This window comes from Pan paniscus, chromosome 15 (assembly GCF_029289425.2).
Source record: "Pan paniscus chromosome 15, NHGRI_mPanPan1-v2.0_pri, whole genome shotgun sequence".
Classification (NCBI taxonomy): Eukaryota; Metazoa; Chordata; class Mammalia; order Primates; family Hominidae; genus Pan; species Pan paniscus.
This window is the reverse complement of record NC_073264.2, coordinates 70,734,746-70,760,041: the sequence shown is the minus strand read 5'-3', so window position 1 is coordinate 70,760,041 and position 25,296 is coordinate 70,734,746. Positions and strand designations below refer to the sequence as shown.

General features: G+C 44.8%; 1 protein-coding gene across 1 annotated transcript in view; it reads right to left on the bottom strand.

The window, feature by feature from the left end:
* Window positions 1–24,140, bottom strand: part of SUSD6 (sushi domain containing 6) — a 103,543-nt gene extending 79,403 nt beyond the window's left edge. The window contains exon 1 of the mRNA XM_034937725.2: window positions 23,761–24,140. The gene's annotated coding sequence lies outside the window, so the exon portion shown is untranslated. The remainder of the gene's footprint in view (window positions 1–23,760) is intronic.
* Window positions 24,141–25,296: the final 1,156 nt, after the last annotated feature.

The window sequence follows — 25,296 nt, the reverse complement described above, 5'->3', positions numbered from 1 at the left end:
CATGGATATAAAGGCCAAGAAAGTGGCCTGCCAGAAAAAGATTTACTCTGGGGCTGAAAAGCCATGTTTGGTCTCGTACAACAAAGGGGTTATAATGGGAACCCTGTGTTCTAAACTCCTTCACATCTGCCACAAGGAACCTCTGGGTGGAGGTGAAAATGTATGTATGTGTGTGTGTGTGTGTGTGGTGTGCCTTGGGTGGAGTGGGGGCAGAGGAGATGACTTCCTTCTCTTCCACCCAAAAAACAACTCTTTAGAATATGTCCTCCTGAAAGGCATGTAAGTACAGTTCTGATTTCCAAACCTCACTGTTTGAGAGAACTTGTTTTCTCTCCCTGCTTTTTAAAACAGATGAATGCTCCCCTAGGGGAAAAGCAGCTGTAAATATAGAAGAGGGTGGAAAAAGAATCCTGCTATGAGTTCCAGAGGAACTATTGTACTATTGTAAAAGGCCTTCTCAAAAGAAGCAATACACCCTATTCCAAAAAGAAAACACACAACTTCATCCAAAGTCTTTCTCTAAAGTGTACCTTTGGGCAGATGATTTCTTTACACTCCACAGCTGCTTCCTCCTCTACCTGACACTAAGGCCTTCACATATTAAGTGAGTTAGCAATTTTCTTCCTGGGAGCCTTAGAAAGAACTAGTCCACAACTCAGTCCACTGCTACTGAGTGTCCTCCATCATCATCAACATTATCATCATCTTCATCGTCGTCATCATCATCATCAAAGGACTTAATTCATTACCAAACTACTGCTGACATTTAAATAAACTTAAGCCATTATCTTTTTAGGCAAACTGAGGCCATAGTATTTACTAGCTGAGAATAGAATGGGAAGAGGGTATAAATCTGAAAAAGGTGGCCTGGCTTCTATATTTATTACTTTTCAAAAGCAACAGCATTTTTCAAAGGCTCAGGATTCTGTGAAATCACCCTCTAGCTTGTTATATCCCTTCATCCCAACAGTAGTGGGGATGCCACCCCAAAATCCATTTACCAAAAATAAAAGATGTAAAGACATGTTTTGGATAAAGTTTGTGAGAAAAAAATTCAAGCTGCTTCTATTTTCATACAAGCTACAATCACAAAGAGTTTTGCCTTTGCAACCACACTTCCTACCTAGAATTCCAGTAAATTTAGATGTGCCTCATAAATCTAAACTGTGTAACAGGGAATTTAGCTGGCTGAAACCGTCCTAGCCCACAGATGTTACCAATCTATTTCACAGTCCTAGGTGGATCTAAGAAATGAAAGGGAGATGGAGGGGAAAAGTTAGCATGATGCTTAAAGCCCTACCAAGTCAGAAGTGGAGGATACTGCTTTTAATTTCATGCAAGATTCTACTATTCAAAGAAAAAATGCAACATAAGCCTATAAACCACATCAGTGACATGACAAAGAAAATGTTTGTATTTGCAAAATACATTCAAATCCCCAAACTCCCCAGAAAAATCAATACAAATGCCAATAATACAAATAAATCAAATCCTCAATCTGACAGGTCTGCTTACCATTGCTCCTAAGAGTTCATTCCCTGAAGCTATAAGATTCCCTGTGGCCAGGCACCTTTCACACCCTCCTTCTGGGGTGATTCACCATGCAGAGAACCTGGATCAAACAGAGGCATCTGGCCTCACCATCATTCCCCAAGAACCCTAGTCAACTTCTAGGATAAGCACATTTTCCACATGAACCAGAGTTTCAAGAGAATCCCATGATAATATAAACTCTTGGGAGACAAGTCTGACCCTTCTTGACCTTTCCACTTTCTCTCAGGTCTTGGTCACCAGAGTCCTAAAACTGGATGGTCCCCAGCCTCCAGCTGCTGCTGTGCTCCAGGCCACCCAAAATCCTACTGGGAACTGCACTCCCAAAGTACTATCAGGTCGCCTTTCACCTCCAATGGTTCACATTTGTTTATTCCATGTATCATCATTTCCTGACAATCTTCTATATACAGCTTTAAAATGCAAAGAAGGCACAATCCCCAGCCTACCAAGAATTTCAGTGGAGTTGAGGAGGCTGCAAACCCAAACAGCAAACAATCAAAACACACAATAAGGCAAGCATCTCTATGTCAGTATTCTACATGGGTGCAATAAAATGCTAACCAATGAGATATGAGTGATTAGAATATAAGGAAGAATAAGCTGCAGCTATTTGTGAGTTATGAACAAAATAATGAAAAAATAGGAAAAAAAGAAATTAATCTGAACCAAGATAATCAAAGAGCGCCTTAAAAAGGAAAGAAAGGAGATCTGACCTGAAAGCTTTGAGGGCTGAATAAGTATGAGGGTGTAAAGAGGGAACATTCCTTCTGGGGCAGGAATGCCGAAGCAAACATGCTAGATAGGGGGTGGCAGGGTAAGGTCGGGGAGAGACGCCAAGGATCAGGGAAGAACAGAAAATAAACTCCATTCTGAAATCTGTCAGGGCAAGGGACAGTTCTTGCTGGTTTTCTTAGCATCTGTCACATAGCAGACTCTGGCTATTCCACAAAGTATTGAGTATTCAACTGAATATTTAAGGTAAGGCCAGTTTGCACAGCCATGAAAAACAGGCAGAGAAATTCTGCCTTGGATCAGTAAGTAGTGGGAAGTCAACAAATATTCTTGAGCAGGAAACCTGACCTAATCCAGTTCAACAATCATTTCCTAAAGGCCTCCTATATTTGAGGACCAAGAATATCCTGAAGGAACACCTCTACCATAGGAAGGGATAGGAATGCTACCTCATACACATAGGGCTTTTTTCTCTTACCTAGTCTCACCGGAGAGGAGAACCGTGTTCTAGCAGGGTGAACCTGGCAAGAGAGACTGAAACAGCCTGGAAGGCCAGCGGATGACAAGGTCTGGTTAGGGTGGTGGAGATAGGAACCTGTGAAAGAAAGAACTGGGAGGGCGGGTCACTGACTAGACTGGAGAAGCTCAAAAGAGGGGAGTTTTGGATGAGAGCAGGAAGACTCAGGTTTTGATTTCCAGACGGTGTCATTATCTTCAGGCAATGCTTTGGCTCAGTGAACACCAAATGCTAGGGTCAGTCATCTCAGCCATTCTGCCTGTTTCTGGGAACAGGGGTTACACATTTCATCCTTCCCATCTGCCCAGTGTTTTGCTTTTTTTTTTTTTTAATGCTAGTTGTGATTTCCTGTAATTCTCATTTGCAAGGGGGTAAAGGGGGATCAATGAGATGATACAGAAAGGAGGAGCTGACAATTCTTTTGTCCATCACATCATGACAAATACGTCTCAACAGTCCTGCACTGAAGTTTTACTGGCAGCTCTTACTCTGGGAAGAAGAGAAAAGGGAAAGGAAGCATTACATTTTAAAAGCCACGAGGGAAGTGTTCTCCTTACACGATGAGTTTTCCCCTTCTAGGCAACCCTCTCCAGCTGCATTTACTGAGGGAGGAGGGATGAGACAGAGAAGTGTCAGCCCTGAGAGCAACAGGAGGGCCAGCCTGGCTCCCAGAAATGCAGCTCCTCCCTCTGAAGCCTGACCCCTCCACCCCGCCACTCTGCCGTCCCTGACATCCTAGACCAGGGAGAGAAGCAGCAGGGCAATAGCAGGGTGAACAGTGGTGCTCTCTGGAAGGGTTGCCATTAACCTGTATTTCCTAATCTTTCTTCCAAAAAGAAGTATAATTTGTCATGTCTTAAAACTTTTTAAAAAACAAGCTACTAGGGGAAACAAATTTGAGATGTGCACCTTTACAAAGGAAAAGTACAATTTAGCCCTCTTTCCTAACCATTAAACAAGCATAAGGGGAGGAAAAAGCCCAGAATGAAGAAGAAACTGTTGTTGGTATTAACACCTTGGTGGATTCTCTGCCATATTCTAAACAAGTACTTCCCTCCCACCTGTGACAGATTCTGACCACCCTAGAACAGTCATGCTGTACCTTTAAACACAGGGGCCTCAGAAAACTAAAAGGATGTGACCTGAGAATATCTGCTTTTGCAAGCATTTCCCAGCGCCCTGTGTTAGGCTTCCTAGGGATGGCAAACATTCTTTTGCAAGCCCGTGACTTGGGGCTGTGTCAATGGGGACAGGGATGTTTTGTCATCCTGCAGGACTTCATTCTGTAAATGTTGTGGTCATAATCCTACTCCAGAAACATGAAACCTCAGGATAATCACAGAATAATTATTATTAACTGGCATTTGAGTGCTTAGTCACTGCGCACAGATGTAAGCATTTTACATCTAATATCTTATTTAATCCTTGCAACAACCTTAAAAGGTAGGTACTGTTATATCCATTTTAGGCAAAAAAAAAACAAAACAAAAAACAGAAACAGAAGGGCTAAATAACCTATCCAAGCTTACACAGATAGAAAGTGATGAGACCAAGATATCAAACTAAACAGTCTGACCCAAAAGCATGCAATCTTGGTAGAGTTGAAATTTATTCCATGTTATATAACATAATTCATTTTAAATGTTAAAATTATCCTAGATATACTATGGACTAGGAGGCATCATTATAAAAAGAGATGGGAAGGTCTGAAGATTGTTCCCCTGCTGCTTGCAGCTATGCACCCCCTTGAGGTGGGGTGGGACTTGGACTTGGCTTGAGCAAGCAGCAGAAAGCCAGCTGAACATGCACATGTGAGGGCTGATTTTGAAAGTCTAAGGTGGCCCAGGTGATGCTAAAGCATACCTGGACTCTCAGAGTCCTCTTTACAGGCGTGCATTTAAGATTGCTTTTTCCATGATCAGCATGTACGCTTGACCCCAATTCTCCACAACTGAAACAACTTGGCTAGAAGTTGCCTCAAAAAATGAGCCAGATTTTTCTGGAAAATAACTGACAAAGATGGATACATTGCATATTAATGCTCAAATTAATATATTCTTAATAAAAACTTAGAAAAGGGTTGAGAGGGGAAGAGGTTTTTTTCTTTTTTTTTTCCATGTGTGTTCTTCAAGAGTCCAAACATGAAGCACGCTGCCTGGGTCTTTGCACTTGTTTGGAAATTGAATAAACATGATTCACTTTAAGGTTTTTCCTCTGTGTTTTAGTCAGACGTCATTACATGTCCATCTACATATGTGAGCTCACCAATTCTGTCCTTCCTCCTTGGCTTAAATTATCTGTTTCAATTGTATTACTCTCCAAGAAAGATGGCTCCAAGCTCAGAAAAGGTTTCAGTAATTTAATTAAGTTGTGCAGAAATGCTGATGCTTTCTGAGGCACCAGCCTGACCTTTCTCTGCTCCTTGCTGGTCTCTGACGGTAGGTCCTGGCTGCTGCCTTCACTTGGGGGAGAGAGACCACCTCTACTCCCTGACTTCCACAAGATCTTTACAGTGACCAGTGTTTGGCCAAACGTTCAGACTGCCTGGCTCTGCTACTTACCTGCTGTGCCATCCTCGGCAAGTTTTTTTAATCCTCTTTTAAGTGGGTACACAAGCAATCTACTTCAAAGTTGCTATAAAGATTAAATAAGCTAATATATAGAAAGCACTTAGGGCAGTGCCTGGCAAATAGAAAGCATTCAATATATGTTAGCTTTTATTATCAGCCTGCCTAGTAATACTGAAGAAAGTTTTACATAAATTGAGAGCTTAATACCTTTAGAAGCACTCTCAATTCATTACCACTACATTCAAACCTCTCAACAACCATGCAAATGAGACAAGACAATGTTTATGGACACTTCCTACGAGAAAGAATAGGAACTGGTTCAACCGCCGACCGCGGGAGCTGTTTGCCCACCCTCCCTCATTTAAGGCAGAGACCTGCCTCCATCATTTTCATATACCACCCCCAACACACGCACATACTAGCAGGTGCTCAATAAATCCACGGTGAATTGCACTGACTTTAGGGTTGGTTGTGCTGTAAACACAGCAACCCCAGCCTCACGGCAAGAAGCTGGCAAAACAGAATCATCATTCCTGGGCATTCCTGGCCAACTTGAACAGAAACAAGAGGGCTGCCTTTCCCAGTCCCAGCTCCGACTCATCCCTGAGAGGAAAAGGAGCATCTGCAAGAGAGCGGCAGCCAGAGGTCACTCAGAGGGAAACAGCAGAAGTGCCCCTGAACAACCTCTGAGGTAGCAGGGAATTAGGATAATATAATGGGCATTATCCAGACCCTCCCATTGGGCCAAATGGTAATCCATGGAGGTGGTGTTTCAAAGGCAGATAATATTGCCTTTGCTGACTGATATGGGAGCTGCCTTTCCGTAGAGTACAGGCCAGTCTATAAATACCAGGGATTAAAAGGCTTCCTGTGGGGGCCCAACGGCCATCTACCTAAATACAGAGGTTATCTGGTCCTCCAGGCTCCTCTGGTCCATCCCTCGCCCCTCAGGGAAGAAATGCCATCATCCAACATTACACCCCCTCCAAGGGACCCCCAACCTCTCTTCCACTTCAGCTTGTTTTTGCTAACCAACCCCTCCTTTCCACACCCTCACCAGGACCATTCACTCCCAAGTGCCCCTCCACTGCAACTCCCACCTGGCCCTACCCTCCTCTCTCCAGGCATTTGTTCTCTGCCTCCCTCACCACCTCATCCCCCACCCAACTTTCTAATCCACATATTCTTTACCTGCCATAAAATAACCATAGGCAGAACCGAGCTCAGTGGCTCATGCTTGTAATCCCAGCACTTTGGGAGGCCAAGGCTGGCAGATCACTTGAGCCCAGGAGTTCAAGACCAGCCTGGGTAACATGGCAAAACCCCATCTCTTCAAAAAATACAAAAATTAGCTGGGTGTGGTGGTATGTGCCTGTAGTCCCAGCTACTGGGGTTGGGGGCTGAGGTGGGGAGGCGGAGGCTGCAGTGAGCCTACATAGCCCCACTGCACTCCAGCCTGGACAACAGAGTGATACCCTGTCTCAAAAAAAAACCCACCACAGGCTTTAGAATCACTCCAACCTTGGTTCTAGTTCCAATACAGTAATTAACAGTACTGAAATGTTTCAGAGCTTGGTTTCCTGATTTATCCAGTGAAGATTAGCCTACCGAGTTAAAGCACTGAGCACACTGCCTGGCACAGGGCACACATTCAATACTTTCTGCCTTTTCCCACTCCCCAGGGGATTTTTCTTCTTTCTTTTCTGGGATACTCTGATATAGACACTCCTTCTAGGTATAATACCTGCTAAATACAGATGTCTTAACCCAAAGGAATAACAGAAATGTCATACACTTTCATCACCAGCAGTATCTCTGTAGCAAGCACACAGCCCCATTAGTAACATAGCCCCATCAGCAACCTTCAAATTCTATGAGAGAGAAGGCTGGTCACTTTGTACTTTGCCACCACAAATGACCCATGTGGTGAGAGAAAGTGATCAGAGGGGATGGGAAAACAGAGTTCAGAGTCACTTTGGGGCCGAGCGCAGTGGCTCATGTCTGTAATCCCAGCACTTTGGGAGGCAGAGGTGGGCGGATCACCTGAGGTCAGGAGTTCCAGACCAGCCTGGCCAACGTGGTGAAACCCCGTCTCTACTAAAAATCCAAAAATTACCTGGGCGTGGTGGCAGGTGCCTGTAATCCCAGCTACGTAGGAGCTGAGGCAGAAGAATCGCTTGAACCCAGGAGACAAAGACTGCAGTGAGTCAAGATCGCGCCACTGCCCTCCAGACCGGGTGACAGAGCGAGACTCCATCTCAAAAAAAACAAAAAAGTCACTTTGGGTAAGAGCAAGGGATAGATAAAATCTCTGTAAAGTAAGAGCAGCACTTCCATATGAGACTAAGACCCCCCAAAAAAGAATCCCATAATCCCACATTTACATGTAAAAAGATTAAAATTAATTCTGACAGCAAGAACATCTGCCACTTTTACTAGAAATACTATCTGGGCCGGGCACGGTGGCTCACGCCTGTAATCCCAGCACTTTGGGAGGCCAAGGCAGGCGGATCATGAGGTCAGGAGATCGAGACCATCCTGGCTAACACGGTGAAACCCCATCTCTACTAAAAATACAAAAAATTAGCCAGGCGTGGGGGTGGGCGCCTGTAATCTCAGCTACTCAGGAGGCTGTGGCAGGAGAATGGCATGGAGCTTGTGGCGAGCCAAGATCCTGCCACTGCACTCCAGCCTGGGGAACAGAGTGAGACTCTGTCTCAAAAAGAAAAAATAAATAAATAAATAACATCTGTTTAATTTCTGATAAGGCCCAGGCACAACTTTACATAGACCAAGGATTGCCTACAGTATGTCCCTAAAAGGTAGCAGCATCCTAAGGACAGCTCCAAGGCAGTGTGCCATGCCTCTCCCTGGTGTCCTGAAGCTGCTCCTGCAAATTCATGATTAGCCCTGAAATAAACCCAGAGCTTCATCCTTTTCTAAACACCTCCTCCAAAACTTTTAGTCATCACTCTTGAAATCAGAATTTAAGCAAGACTATCTTCAAAAACCAGATAAATACTAGAGCAACATAATAAAAGTCCTGAACAACTTGTGTTTTAGAGGGACTTCCACCATGGTGGTGGGAGGGTTTCTTTTCCAATGAACATTCTTATTTTGCAATTAGTTAAGAGGGTCCCTTCCATGAGGTCTTTAACATCCTCTAGGATCCACCTGTTGCCAAGCTAGTGGGAGTCAGAGCAGAGTCCTCTAAAGAAGTGGGACAGGCCAGTTGCAGTGGCTCATGCCTGTAATCCCAGCACTTTGGGAGGCCAAAGCAGGAGGATCACTTGAGGCCAGGGCTTCAAAACCAACCTGGGGAACACAGCAAGACAAAAAAAAAAAACACGTTTTTTTTAAAATTAGCCAGGTATAGTGATGCGTGCCTGTAATCCGAGCTGCTTAGGAGGCTGAGCTGGGAAGATAAGCACTTAAGTCCAGGAGTTCGAAGCTATAGTGAGCTACGATCAAGCCACTGCACTCCAATTTGGGCAACAGAACAAGACCCTATCTCAAAAAAAAAAGAAAAAAAAAGTCTGGTGACTTAGTTGGTATTAAGCATGAAAAAAATGGGTGCTTCATAGGTAGGCACCCTCATACTTTTCAGATCCTGATGGGGAATTATTAAATGTAAGCCCAATACCCATAGCAAGGAGATATTCAAAGAATATCTACAACGAAAAATGAAAAGTGAACTATGGGGGTTTGCCAGCCACCATTAAATGCAAATTTGGAAAAGGAAATATTTGAAACACATGCAAACACAAAAACAATCAAGTCCTGCAAGAAGATGGCACATGCCATCTTCCAGTCCACTGTGCAAACTGAGATTGGTAAAATTTGACACTGCATTGTCTGTATTTTTCACTAATTGGTAAGTATTTCATGACCCCTGTGCAGCAGGAAGAGAGCAGGGCACATGTGGGAAGGTCTGATAAGCAGAGAACAGAAAGGGCAAGGATAAGAAGTATACTGTAAAAACCCAAGGTGGGAAGGTGGGAAGCCAGGGGCTTAATCAGCTCTGGCCCCAGGACTGAGTTTGAGGAGGAGAATCTCGCATTCTCTGGAAACCGTACTAGGCAGAAATCACTCAGGGCTTTTTTCCCCCCTCTCAAAATGCAAATATACAGAAGAGGAGCCCACAGAGAAGTTCAAAACCTATTTCCCACCAAGACTGGCTTCAACTCAACCATTCAGTCCCACAAACAGGCAGATTGTTCTGGGAGCAGGTGGAACACCATGGGGAGCACTAAAGTGGTATAGGGAGAGAGGCCTTCCTTAGAGAAGCAAAGCCGTCCTCACACAGGCCATCCAGGTTGAAAGCGGGAGAGGATGAGCAGACGCGGGTGGTGTGGCTGTCAGTGCGGACTCCAGCAGCAGGGATGGTTTCACAGAGAAGGCCAGACCTGAATTTTCTGGATGTGACAGAGTTCAGAGAACTGAGCCCACGAGGGGAGTGGTAAAGAGTGTGCCACGTACAAGACCAGGAGGCGGAGAGAGGAAACAAGCCTCTCCTTTTGATCACTCTGGATGTGGTCCATCTGCCCTGGAAGGTGGAAAAAGGATATGGTTCTAAGCTGGCTTCTCTCACTCACTCAGCCCCACATTGACCCTTGCTAACCCCCTCTGTCCAGACCGGCCATGTTCTGCTGAGCTTCACATCCGCAGTCCTGGCCAGTGCTTCCTGTCTGCACATCCGAGAAGCCTCCGTGGTTTGCTGCCACCCACTCTGACAGGGCTGCACTGAAACATGAAGGAGACCATATAGGCGTCAGCCCCGTTTCTGCTGCTAACCCAACATCTAGCCTTAGGACAAGTCACCCACTACCCTGTGCCTCATTTTCTGTAACTTTAAAGTAGGTAAAGTTACACTCACTGCCTCCTCTCTTCAAGCATAGTGAGGATAAAAGCTGATAACAGTTAATATTTACTGGGTACTTAACTATGTGCCAGATACTGAGTTAACTGCTTAACCATCTAGAATCATTTAATCCTCAAAACCCCCCATGGAATACACACTACTCTTAACTCCCAATTTCAGTTAAAGAAGCTGGAGCTTAACAAAGTTAAGAGACCTACCTAAAGCCACACAGTCAGACAGAACATTTAACACTACAAAAGGGTCAGCCACTAATTAATACTTCCCCAAACTGCCATTTAAGTATCTTTTAGTTGTCAGACACATACCTATCTTTTTAAATATCCCATTTCATTTGATTTTCATAAAATTCTACAAGGGAGTACTTTTAAATGTAATTTTAATAAATTATTCAAGTTATACATGCCAATAGCAAAAAATTCAAATGAAACAAAAAGCAAGTTTAAGAAGTTAAAGTTCCCTTTATCCTTTACCATTCACATCCAGAATTCCCCACACCAGGCAATAATCAAAATTTTGGTAGCCACCCTTCTATAGATGGGTAGTGTTAACATCATTTCTATCCTACAAATGATAAAACTAAGTATCGGCCAGGCACGGTGGCTCACGCCTGTAATTCCAGCACTTTGGGAGGCCAAGGCAGGTGGATCACCTGAGGTCGGGAGTTTGAGACCAGCCTGACCAACATGGAGAAACTCCGTCTCTACTAAAAATACAAAAAAATTAGCCAGATATGGTGCCACATGCCTGTAAGCCCAGCTACTTGGGAGGCTGAGGTAGGAGAATCGCTTGAACCTGGGAGGCAGAGGTTGCGGTGAGCCGAGATCAGGCCATGGCACTCCAGCCAGGGCAACAAGACCGAAACCCCCTCTCAAAAAAAAAAAAAAAACAACTAAGTATCAAAGAGGTTAAATTTGCTCAAGGTCATATGGCTGATACATGGCAGAACTGAGACTGAAGCAGGGTCACTCTGATTCCATGGATACTTTCTGAGAAATGTGTCATTAGGCAATGTTGTTGTGTGGACATCACAGAGTGTACTTACATAAACCTAAATGGCATAGCCTACTATACACCTCAGCTACACGGCATAGCCTAGGCTACAAACCTGTACAGCAGATATGTTACTGAATACTGTAGGCAACTCTAACATGATGGTAATTGTGTATCTAAACATACTTAAACATAGAAAAAATACAATATGGTATAAAAGATAAAAAATGGTACATCTGTATAGGGCACTTACCACGAATGGGGCTTGCAGGACTGCAAATTGCCCTGGGTAAGTGAGTGAACGGAGTGTGAAGGCCTAGGACATTACTGTACATTACTGTAGACTTTATAAACACTGTACACTTAGGCTACACATTTTTTTAAATTTTTTCTTCTATAAATTAACCTTAGCTTACTGTGACTTTTTTACTTTATAAACTTTTTAATTATTTTAAACTTTTTGACTCATTTGTAATAACACCTAGGTTAAGACATACAGCTGTGACAAAATATTTTCTTTCTTTATATCCTTATCTATAAGCTATTTTCTATTTTAAAAAATCTTTTTTTGTTAAAAAACTAAGACACAAACACACACATTAGCCTAGGCCTACACAGGGTAAGGATCATCTATATCACTATCTTCCATCTCAGCATCTTATTTCACTAGTAGTCTTCAAAGGCAGGAACAGAACTGTTATTTCCTGTAACAATGCCTCCTGGAAAACCTGCTGAAGGATCTGCCTGAGGCTGTTTTACAGTTAACTGTTTTTTTGGGGAGTTTTTTCCTAAGTAGAAGGAGTACAGTCTATATTGATGACAAAAAACATGGTATAGTAAATATATAAACCAGAAACACTGTTATTATCATCAAGTATTATGTACTATACATAATTGTATGTGCTAGACTCTAATACAACTGGCCATGCTGTAGCTTTATTTGTAACAGCATCATCACAAACAGGTGAGTAATGCATTGTGTGCTATGACCTTACCATGGCTACAATGTCACTAGATGATAGAAATTTTTCAGTTCCATTATAATCTTATGGAACCACCATCATATATGCAGCAAAATGTTATTACACTGCACATGACTGTATGCACATGTTCGTATTTTTGTTCCATTAGTACACAAATACATGCTGACTTTAGGGTACCTGTAACGAGATGGGGATGGAGGAACCAAAAAGGGGCTGTTGCTATCATGTTGCTGTTTGCTGTTCCTTGGCAAGTTAATCAAGTCTGCAATCCTAGGAGGTTTCCCACCTCTCAACATGTGCTATCATACTGGTGTCTGATTTAGCATTTGAACCCCAGCTGACTTAACATCACTACTACATACAAGTACAGTTGCTGCCATATGCATACTGGTTGCCAAAGGTCTTATCTTTCCCATTTGTAAAATGGGAGTACAATCTTCCTGACAGTATGCGATGTCTTACATGAAAGCAGTTTGGCCGGGCGCTGTGGCTCACGCCTGCAATCCCAACACTTTGTGAGGCCAAGGTGGGCAGATCACTTGTGGTCAGGAGTTCGAGACCAGCCTGACCAACATAGTGAAACTTCATCTCTACTAAAAATACAAAAATTAGCCAGGCGTGGTGGTGGGCGCCTGTAATCCCAGCTACTCGGGAGGCTGAGGCAGGAGAATCACTCGAACCTGGGAGGCAGAGGTTGCGGTGAGCCGAGATCGCACCACTGCACTCCAGCCCGCGCAACAGAGTGAGACTCCATCTCAAAAAAACAAAAAGCAGTTTGTAAAATGAAGAAATCTTTACTGCTATCAATATGGATGTCCAGTCTGCACAGTAAACACAGAGAAACGTAAACCATCCTCAAGGCGGTTGAAATCTATGAGGAGAAGAGACTAACCAAAACACTGGGCCGGGGTGGTAGCTCATGCCTGTAATCCCGGCACTTTGGGAGGCTGAGGCAGGCGGATCACTTGAGTCCAGGAGCTCAAGACCGGCCTGGGCAACATGGCAAAACCCCGTCTCTGCAAAAAAATCCAAAAAAATTGGCCGGGCATGGTGACACATGCCTGTAGTCCCAGCTATTCAGGAGGCTGAGGTGGGAGGATCGCATAAGCCCGTAAGGTCAAGGCTGCAGCGAGCCGCGATGGTACCACTACACTCTAGCCTGGGCGACAGAACAAGACCCTGTTTCAAAAAACAAACAAACAAAAAAGCCAAAAAAACACTGGAGAACAACTCAAAATGTATAATTAAGTGTTAAACTTTTGTGCTGCAAAGAATTCCTTTGGGGAGATAATTAGTATATAGGAAAGAGCATCTGATAAATACTTGATCAATTAATGAGTTCAGATGTGTTGCCTGAAAACCACCTCACCTGCTGCCTTAACATTAGCCTCCTAATACCTTCACTATTCACAGAAAGCTATACCAACACCAAAACCCTGAAGTCTGTTCATTCTACCATTGCTCACGTATAACCCAAGAGAAAAGCATGTCAGCATTTGTATAGAGCACCCTTCTTTCAATGATGTGCTTTAAAAAAAGCATGGACAGACCTTCAAAGGAGATGACCCACACAATTATGTAATTCCAGAAGCAGTAGAACTGCCCCCCAAAAACAGTTCAATTGTGGAGAACAAAGAGAAAAGTGTTAACTACTTCCTTGCCTGCAACCTGACACACTGGATACTAAATTTATTTCTCTCCAAACTACAGAGGCAAATGTGTAAGTTGACTTTCAGGAATGAATGATGCCTCCCAAGGCTTTTAAAAGAACAGAATTCTAGAAACAAAGATCTGCTACCTAAAAATTAGCAGGGATGACTTTCTGGTCTTCAGCCCCATAATAAGGGGGCCCTATAGTTTGTTTCTGATTGGCCTTGCTAAAACATTCTGGACAACCTCCAATACCCTCTCTCTCCTTCACCTCCCACTGCCATGGTTCCTGAGCTGACTTCTTTTCCTGCCACCAGACAGGGTAAACTTGGTGAATGTTAACAGCTTTTTAACACCCTGTTTATATTTGTTTTTCACTCAAACCAGGCCTCCCTACAAATGACTCCATTTTTAGAATTTCATCAATAATACCACTCTTTCATTCCTTATCATCAAGGCTGATAACCTCAAAGTCACCCTGCCCTCCTATACTTGTTATTTTAATCCCCTACACCTGGTCAATCATTTATTAATCATCCAATTAATCCAGGAGGGGGTACAAGGAAGTGGATCAGACAGTCACCAACCTCAGGGAACTTCCAATGTCAGCCTGGAACCAGGGCCTACACAGAGATGGCCACCCAAAGAGGTAAAATATAGGGGGAGGGCGTACGTTTACTGGGAACTAGGTCCTTTACTGCCCCCAGCAGGTTGTAAAGCCACAAATATATCAGGAAAAAGATCTCACAAATCAACATTTCTATCTAAAATTGAGGCTTGAGGGAGATGGAAGACAAAAGATTCCCTAAGGAATTCATGCCACTGATCCTCTTATTCCCCTTCTCCCAGTTTCTCATAGTTAAACCCACATCTCCTTTTTTCTTTTAATTAAAAATAGGATATGTCAGGGTCTGAAAACATTCCCAGATTAAAAACTAGTTGATTAAATAAAGCAAGAAACAGGAATCCTCAAAGCACACCAAACTCTTAGACCTAGCTCACTGCAGAGAAAGACAATTCATTTATTTAACGGGGAGACTAGGGGAAACTCTCTAACGATACTTTTCAAGTTCTTCCCTTCCAGGATGACTGTGGTTTGGAGCACAGAAGTAACTGACAAACCCAAACAATCAAGCTGAAAGTCTACCGTACACAAAAAATTCCTCCAACACTACTCTCAAATTAAAAACCTCGTGAGTATTCCCGCAGTATGCTAACTCCATGCCAGCAAGTACTATGTCCATTTTGTTCTTTGTTCACAACTGTATACCTACTGCCTAGAACAGACATCCACTAATTATTTGCCAGACAACTAGACTTACTTCCCTTTGGTTTCTGCAGCAACCACCTACCAGCCTCCCACCAGTCTGACATCATAGCCTAACCAGATTATCGGCTCACAAATTATTATGACTTGAGGGTACATGTAAAGGAAAGATGGATCGATGAATTCTTATGAAACTCAGAGCCTGTTTTTCTTGCTATTCTGCTGTGTAACAAGCAAAATTCCCACAGGACAGAAACAAGGAGGTAGACGGTCTTCCCATGGCAGAGTTTCTACCTGGAGGCAGATGGAGGATTGATAAAGGGGTGGACCAGATAACATATCATTGGTTACTTTTCTAGCAATGCCTCAAGCATGCCAACTGAAACAGCAGCACCCACTAAACACAAGACTCTGTTCACTGGCTTTCTGGGATGGGGAAAGCCAGTATATATGACTTGCTTCCTTTGTGCCTGGTTAGAGACATACAGTTATAGATGTGTGTTCACGCTGCATTTAGGTGGGTAGCTGATTCCACATACAATAAGCCCAAGGAAGTCGAGACACAGCTCTGAAGGGTTTGGTCGGTTGATGGGGTGTAGGTGTGGGATCAGTTCTCCCAGACAGAGAACACATCCCATTGGCCTGGGGTCAGGTGGTTTTTTGTTTGTTTGTTTGTTTGTTTTGAGACAGGGTCTCAACTGTGTCACCCAGGCTGGAGTACAGTGGCACCATCATAGCTCATTGCAGTCTTGACTTCCCAAGCTCAAGTGATCCCCCAACTTCAGCCTCCCAAGTAGCTGGGACTACAGGTGTGTGTCACCATGCCCAGCTAATTTTTAATTTTTTTTTTTTTTCTGTAGAGATGTGGACTCTCACTATGCTGCCCAGGCTAGTCTTGAACTGGTCTTGAGCAATTGTCCCACCTCAGCCTCCCAAAGTGCTGGGATTACAGGTGTGAGCCACCGTACCAGGCCAGGTGGCGTTTTTGAATGGCAAAGATACACAGCACAGAGATTTAAAAGTTAAGCAGGCACAGCCTAAACACAACTACACCGATTTTTTAAAGTGAAAGCAAGTTTATTAAGAAAGTAAAGGAATAAAGAATGGCTACTCCATAGGCAGAGCAGCCCTGAGGGCTCTGCACCCATTTTAAGAACAGTTTTCTTTCAGAAGAATTGGACTTAATGACTCATTGCCTTTGTAATTTCACTATTAGACTCAAAACTACAATCACAGAAGTAACTTGAATTTGTTCCCAAAAATATGAACCACGACACCCTGCTGGACTCCCAACCCCCATTCCTGGACCAGGCCCAGAAGAGGGGGAGAAACAAAGAGGTGATCACACCAGGAGGGAAAAGCACTAGACTAGGAATCAGGGGCCCTGGCTTCTCCACTAGCCCTTTCACCTCTCAGGCAAGTCAGCTCTGAGCATCCATTTCCCACTTGCATTTCTTTAAAATGAGGAGGTAGAATAAGAAGAACCCCAAAGGCCCATTTTTCCAACTCTAACATTTCATGAACCTAGAGCCTCTCTTCATATACTTTGTTGTGCTGGGAGTTTTGGTAGCATCTAGATAGCAACAGTGAAGCATCTGGATCTTCAACTAAGAGTCTCGTCTCACTTCACTCAACCTTTGGAAACTCTTAGGATTTGAGAATCAAATTTGCATTAACAGGTAAGGCCTGCTTCAAATCACAAAATTTTTGGCAATGAATTTTGGCAGGGAAGTTATGGCTGCATTCACACACATTTACACACACACACACAGGAGGGAACTTTCTAGAAGAACTGATCCTTGGCCTTGGCTCCAGATACAGGAATCCAGAGAAGAGAATTCAAGTTCCTAGTTTTTGTCTGTCTTGCTGGACAAAGGGCATATGCCCTATCCCTCCTGTTTCTCTGCAGTGTAACCATCTTGATCCTCCGTTAAATCATTAGGTAGCCTGCATATGCACACTTTCAAGAGCTTTTAGTAGGGATCTAGGATCAGGGAAAGCAAGACTAGCTGTTGAAAGCAAGACTAGCTGTTGGTCACAAGTGCTAGTACAGGCTGAGTGTCCTTTATCAGAAATGCTTGGGATCACAAATGTTTTAGATTTTCGAATATTTATATATACATAATCAGGTATCTCAGGGATGGGACCCTGGTCTAAACACAAAATCCATTTATGTTTCATTTACACCTAATACACATAGACTGAAGGTAGTTTTGACTGTGACCTAAAACATGAGGTCAGGTGTGGAATTCTCCATCATGTGGGTGCTCAAAAAGTTTAAGATTTTGGAGCACTTCATATTTCAGGTTAGGGAAACTCAACCTGTGGTTCCAATTGGAACAAGGGCAAAAGGAGACATTCTGTTGCATTATTTCATTAATATGGTTGGCATGATGTAAAACCACACAGGGACACATCCTATAGAGGAAATGACAGTCCAAGCAGCACCATCTGCTCCTTTTTGTGTCTGGCATGATCTGTTTTTAACCTCGGGTTACACCTGAGGTCCACCTGGAAAAGCCCTGTGGGGGCTGCTCTAAAGAGCACTCTTTCTCAGATCTACATTTTCAGGGCACTCACAGACCCTCTCCCTCCTCCCTACCTTGCTGGCTGGCTCTCTGTTCAATAAGCATTCCACTCCCCAACCTAGCAGAAGCCTTTGAGCAGGTGCACAGAACCCTGGCATGGAATTTTTCACAAGAAAAGGAAAAGCTTCTGAGAACTACAAATCACATTTGATAAGGAAGGCTTTGGGGGTTCATGGTAAAGTCCTCTCTATAAAACACAAAGATGAGATTTAGAGCTGAGGCTTCGCATTGAAAATCCTCTTTATTTGTTTAAAGCAGCAGTACATGTGCATTGAATTTAGGCACTATCGCGTCTGTCAACTCTCACCAATGGTTAAAGTTCTGCACCAAATATTTGGAAACAATGCTACTGGAGAGTTCAAACTTAAAAACAGGATCCTCTCTTTTTGTTTTTGGGTTTTGGATTTTTTTTTGGTGGCACCTTTTCTTGATTCAGGGCAATATCCGCAACAACACAGTAGGATCAAGAGTTTACTAAAACACTGTTCTTCCTCAAACAAACTGCATAACCTAGGAGAATGTTAACCGCAAAGCAGAGATATGGATGGATGCAGCTTTAAAGATATCTCCTTGAGAAATGAAAACATATACCCACAGAAAAACTTATACACACGTTCTTAGCAATACTGCAATATTATTCATAACCAAAAAACAGAAACCCAACTGTCCATCAGCTGATGAATGGATAAACAAAATGTGGTATATCAATACAACAGAATAGCATTCAGCAATAAAATGGAATGAAGTACTGATACATGGTAAAACATGAATAAGCCTCAAAAACATTATGCTAAGTGAAAGAAGCCAGTTATTAAAGACCACATATCATATGATTCCATCTATATGAAATGTCCAAATAGGCAAACCTATATAGAGAGAAAGATGAGTGGTTGCCTAGGGCTAGGTGGGATTGTAGAGAAATAGGGAGTGACTTTTTGGGGTGATGAAAATGTTGCAAAATTAGATTATGGTGATAGATGTACAACTCTGTAAATATACTAAAAACCACTGAATTGTACTTTAAATGGGTGAATTTTATGACCTGTTAAAAAAAAAAGCTAAGTGAAAAAAATACAAAGCTGAATGTACAGGTACTACCATCTGAAGATGGAAAAAACAGAATACACATTATGTTAGGGTGGTAGAATCATGCTGATTTTTTTTCCCTTTTATTTTCCAAGCTATCTGTAATCTTGTGCCTCCCCACCAAAAAACATCTCTCAGTCTTCCTTCAAACAGTTTGCATAGACTGCTATAATTTAAAATGCAAATTAAGCAAAATCACCTTGTACCCATTTTGCAGTTACCTTTTACAAGCCTCCGTCCACTTAGTTTGCTGAGCTCAACTGAGAACAATCTAAAGGAAGAATTGGATAAACAGGCTCTTATGCCATTCCCAGAAGCCAGTTTCATTTCACTGTCTTTGTCAGAAGCTGAAGCCTAGTCTAGTCAAAGAAAATTTCAGCAAGGACAGTTTACATAAAGGGCAATTCCACACTCTAATCTTATTTCTGTGGGTGAAGGCAAGTCACTGCTGGCAGTAGGTTGGACTTAGAAATATGAGACATTCCCTCTCCTCTACAAAGGGTAGCAAGAAAGGGGAGGCTGAGAAAGATCTCTATTTGTGTCCCTTCTCTGAGGTTTTGTATCCAATCTCCAACTGCAGAATCCTGAATCACTTTTCACCAGAGAAGATCCTCTTCTGAGTAAGAAAGAATTGTCAGTCACCACCTCTGCCGTCTGCAAACCCACTGAGAATCTATTACTGTCATCAGGAATCCCAGGCTCACTTCCCTCAAATCAAGCAAGGAGGCTTTGCCAAAAAATAAAATAAAATAAAACACTTGTGTATGTGTGTAGGAGCGGGGAGTACATTTAAGGGCACACTGCTGTCAGGTAATTTTAAGGATCTACTAACACTGGCGACAGTAACAGGGAACTACATCTGTTTCTGTTTGAGAAAAATGCTTCAGTAATATCCTGTTTCAGGAGTACTGTGTGAATTCTTGGCACGCAGCCTTCAGATGTTTCAAGGGTGGCTATTTTCCTTTTTTGAGATACAAGAGCCAGGGAGGGAGACTACATCACAGGCAACACCACAGTCTGTGAAATTAGTTTCAGTTCTCACTGCTGCACTTCCTGCTGTCGCTGTATCCAGTACCTTCACAGACGCTTAACTGTCCCAAGCCTTGACAGTAGTACAGTTGGCCTTTCACGGCTGAAGTGACCCAGCTCAGTGCCACTGCAAGGTCCACCAGTGGAGCGACTTCCACACTCAAGTAAGAACCAGAGGATGAGAGAGCAAATGGAGGCACCCTGCTGGTTTCCAGGCCAAAAAAAACTAAAAAGGGAAGAAAAAGGACACCATCGCAGACACATCAGCCCAAGAAGAACACAGGTGCCTAACAGGCTCTGCTGCGAAAACCTAAGCCTTGTAAGAGGCACCTTTCCCCAGAACTTGTACTTTTTAAGGTGAAAGGTTCTTACACAGAAACACAAACTTATACTCATCCAAGGGACACACAATGGCTGTTGCCTTGAATCCAAGCCAGGGGTGGAGTGAACAGATCTTGACCCGCAAGGACAGTCCACCCAAAGGTTCCTGAGTACTATGGAGCTCGTGAGAAACCTGGGGAAAGAGTCTCTATTTCCCCTAGTTTTGCATTTGTCCCAAAGCTTACATTTAACCAAATGTCCTAATCCTCAACATTCAAGTCTGCAACAAAGCAATGTTTGCTCTCAAAGTTGAAAAGAAGACAAGACATGGGGCTCCTTCCTCTATTGGCTCCTTCTGATCTTTCTCCCACTGCTTGAGCGAACACCCTCTAACAAGACTTCCATAGTGTCCAGACAGAAAGAAGAGGGAAAATAAATCCTGCTTGTCAGCTTCAACTAGGAGATAGCATGTCATTTCAGGAGCTTAATAACTCACTTCATGTATGGCAATTACACAACCTGGGCCCAATGGATCTGCTGACATTCAGGCCTGCAAGTGTGAATTGTCTCTTAATAAATGGGGAACTAGAGGGGAAAGACAACCACGTGTGCCCTCTGGCCTTCCCTCTCTGCTGGCAAGTGGTTCTGCTTCATTCTCCACAGTTCACTTGTTTGGTACTGAAATGAGGAAGAGTATGTACCTCGCTATTTTTTTTTAAAGATGCTGTATTTCTCCCAGCCTACAAATGATACCAGTAGTAACTTGGTTGTCAGAAGAGCTAAGGATATGAAAAAAGGGCAGAAGAAAATATTTGAAGCAAAAGCCAAGTTTTTATGTGGGAAATGGACAAGTGTGGAGGGAGTGAAACAATGCTTAGTAGCAATAAACTTGAAAGAAGTTCTAACTTTAAAGAAACCGGGTGAATTATTACCTTTTGGAAGGGGTGTGTGTGTGTATGTAGAGGGAAGGCTGCCGCAGGAATTGCTGCCCCACCAAAAGAGCAAAGGAGGATATCCCCTACTGAGAGATGCAACATTACATAAGAACACAAGTTCAGGCCGGGCACGGTGGCTCACGCCTGTAATCCCAACACTTTGGGAGGCCAAGACGGGCAGATCACCTGAGGTCAGGCGTTCGAGACCAGCCTAGCCAACATGGTAAAACCAAGTCTCTACTAAAAATACAAAAATTAGCCAGGCGTGATGACACGCATCTGTAGTCCCAGCTGCTCAGGAGGCTGAGGCAGAGAATCGTTTGAACCCGGGAGGTGAAGGTTGCAGTGAGCCAAGATCGTGCCACTGCACTCCAGCCTGGGTGACAGAGCGAGACTCCATCTCAAAAAAATAAAAAATAAAAAAGAACACAAGTTCAATCACCACACCTCAGAGACTGGCCAGGAAAACAGACAAAGTGCTGAGGTCTCTTTATCTTCCAGCCTGTATCTGTAACACCTCATTCTACCCTTCTTTCTCTTCTATCTCACCAAATTCTGGGCTTTCAGAAGGCAGGCTTCAGGGAAAGAAGTCAAACTTGCCCATTTGACAGTGGGTTTGCTCTCACGGTTTAAACACTGAGCACCCTGGCACCTGTCTCTATCTAGGTGTAAGTGAGGATTTGTTTCATATGCCATTTCTACTACAGTATCCAAAAAATTACTCTGTAGACAGGAAGTCCTATCTATCAGGACTCATACCAATACTGTCCTCTGTTTAACTCACTGGGCAGAAGTTCCTTCAGCAGCAAATGGCTAGCAATGAAAGCTAACAACATAAACCAAAACAAATTGACTTAAAGGCTGTGAGTCCATGAGAGCTGGATTCTGACTTATTCAATGCAGTACCTGCAATACCTAGCACAGTGCCTGGCATACATTCGGTATCACATAACTACTTGGGAGTACTGAATGAAAGAATGAACAAATGAATCTTATGCAAACATACCGTAAGTGTGTACCCAGGAGAAAGAGTTTAGAATGCTCATGATCTGAGAAACAGCCTGAAGCAGCAGTGCTTTCAGAAGGTTTTAGAAAGACTCCAGGTTCAATTTTACCAAAAGGTAAACAAACCAGAAACTAGCAGTATAATCTAGTAGTTCAGATTGTGGGCTCCACCATGAGATACCTATGTGACATGGGCGAGTTATTTAACTTGTTTGGTTTGGGTCTCAACTAGAAGAATGGGGATAATAATATCTACATCAAAAGTCTGTTATTAAATGAGTTCAAAAAAGTAAAGCCCTTAGCACAAAGGTTGGTACTCAGTAAGTCCTCAAGAACCTTTCCATATTATTGCTGCTTAAATACCTTCTTTCCTGAGATGTAGACATACCTCCCCCAACTCCAGGAAAATTTTAATTTCTGGTTGAATATGCTTCTAGCTAAAAACACAAAACCCAGAGAACTCAGAAGTCAGTGCCAAGCACATGTCTCTACTAGCCTCCACTAGATGGTGACAGTTTGGGTGTGGAATTCCCAAAACAGAAAAGGTGTGTGTGCGTAACTCCTATGTATGTTTTTACACCAGAGGAACGAAAACAGCAAGAAATGAACTACTGTGAAGGAAAGACATACTTCCCATCTCTGTAGATCAAAAAAGGGAGTAAATCCCTAGGCCTAATTGAACTGAGTAATCTTACTGCACCTCTGGAAGAGCACACAGGAGCCCAGTTAGCGAGAGCAACAAAGCCCAGCATGTCGCCTGCCACCAAAAGAAAATTCTGTGGGAACAACAGCTTTAGGCCTCCTTGCCCAGACGCCAACTTCCCTTTAACCAGCCCAAGACTTTATTTTGACGCCTCTTTGCTCCTGGGTCTTGCTGTCCCCATAACCACCTCCCGCTCCTGCTCCTAAATTCGTCCAGGGTAACTTTTCTCCACTTCAGCAGCTCCCCAGCCACGACTCCCATGAGGGAGAGTCAGATCCACACTCATAGCTGGGGTCTCAAAACCAAGCGAAAAAAAGGAAAGTCTGTATTTACGTGCCTACTTTTTGAAAGAAAAGAGCTGGTTTCGGGGAGTTTAGCCTGGTTAATAAGAGAAGTTTTTGAGATTAAAGAGCAGCCGAGGCGCGGGGGCTCCCGAATGCTGCGGTGCGCACAGGCGGGCTCTGAGATTTCCTCAGGAAATCCACCTTCTCTAAGCCAGCCCTGCCCCAGCGCAAGCCCCGCAGCTTTGCTGGGCTGAGGGCAGTAATGACAGTGGCACAGAGGGCCTCTGCCTACCTCCTCTGCACCCATCGGCACGGCGTCTGGCTCTTCCGGCGCTGCCCGGGCAGCGACGCGGGACGGCGCGCCCCGGACCGCGGGTCACCAAGTTCCCGGCCGCAAACCAGCCGCCGGTCCCCCCGGCCGCGCAGCCCCCACTGCTGGCCGGCTGGCCGCGCCACGCCAGCGCGGGGCTCCCAGCGGCGCGGCTCGCGGCCGGGTGACAGCGGGCCGGCGCAGAGAAACGCGGGGAGCCGCCGAAGCCGGCCCGGGCTCCGGCCAGCGTCACTCCTGGGCGGTGCGCGCTGGTCCCGCGCCCCTGACAGCCGGCCGAGCGCGTCGATGGCACAATGCCGGCCCCGCCGCCCCCCGGCCGCGGTGACAACTCACCCGGGAGCCGGCGGAGACCTCCGGGGTGGGGGCGCTCACAGCTTCCACGCCGCCGCTTGCGCGCGCCCGCAGTCTTCTCGGGTCTAGGCGAGGCCCCGCGTGCCCTTGTCTAGCTCGCTCTGGCCGGCGCTGTGGGCAGAGGAAGCGGGCGGGAGGGAGGGAGGAGGTGGGGCGGTCGCCGGCTTCGGAGAATAGAACGCGGCGGTAGCGACGGCTGCAGCGCCCGCGTCACTGACCCAGCTGTACCGTGCGGGCGGGGGAGGCCCCGCGGAGGGGAGGGGGCGGGGAAGGGGCGGGAAAGGGGCAGGGCCAGGCGCGCAGGCAACGGCGCCTGCGTCGCGCCGCCGCGACCGCCCCGCCGGGAGGCCCTGCACGCACGCGCCGCCGGCCGGGCCAGGTACCCAAGGGAGAAGCGACGCGGTTGGGGAGGTGGGGGGGTCCTTAAAGAGACAGTCCCTCTGCGCTGGAGTGGATGGGGCGGTGGCACCGACTCAGCTGGACTATGCGGCGTTTGCAGTGCGCTCTCTATTCGTTTACTATTATTATTTGCATTATTGAATTACTATTATTTGCAAAGAATTGTACTGCCCTCAGGTTTACAAGGCTTTTGGCGCATGTTGCCTTGTTAGCTCTTGAATTGCTCGTCTGACCTAGCTCTGAAGCAGGTTATTATCTCCCTGTTAAGCAGTACTCCGAACTGTGGTTCCTAGCCTGCCAACATTAAAGCTGCCCGGGGGGTGGGTGGGGGTGAAAATGCAGATTCGGGGCCCCGAATGACCTCCAGCCATTGTGATTCAGTGGGGTCGGTCTTGGGAATCTGTATTTTCACTAGCATTCCGAAGTGAGTGATCCTTCAGCATACTAAAAGCACACAAGGGATCTCAAGGTTGAGAAAACCGCAGTTCAGAGCCAGGACTGGCAGAGCCCGGGCTAGAAGCCTGCCACATTCCTAACTGTATTTCCCCTCTTGAGCCTTGCCTTCTGGGGCTATTTTCTAGCACATACTGAGTGAGCAGTTTGTGCACTGTATGGCTACATCGTTTATTGGTGATCTCTCATGCAGTGTGTCCTCGGTTTATGTGTTTACAGGGCCCGTGGCGCCTTGATGGGGAGGACTCTGGCTTTTTATCTTTGTACCCCAGGGCCTTGCACCGTGTGGGTCTCAGAGGTCCTCCATAAGTGTTAAGGAACTCCTACTTGTAAATCAGTGGTAGAGTCCATATCTGGACCTACAGACTTGTGTCTTTGCTGCAGCTTGGGTCAGGCAGGCCTCTTCTCCCAGATGCTCTTGGACAAAAGGATACAGCTTCTCAGGGCCTCTCACCAGGCCTAGTTCTAGTAGGCTTTCAGGAAAAGCACTGTGAATTAACAGGGCATGTCCTTGTGAAGTAGCTTGAACCAAATAAACAGGATGCTCCTCCCCATGCACACAGACCCATCCCCAAAAGAACCCTTCCCTTCTGGGCCCCACAGCAACCTGTGGCTCGTTGCTATAATGCCTTTTTCATAAGCCTATCCTTGTTCTGCCTTCTTTCT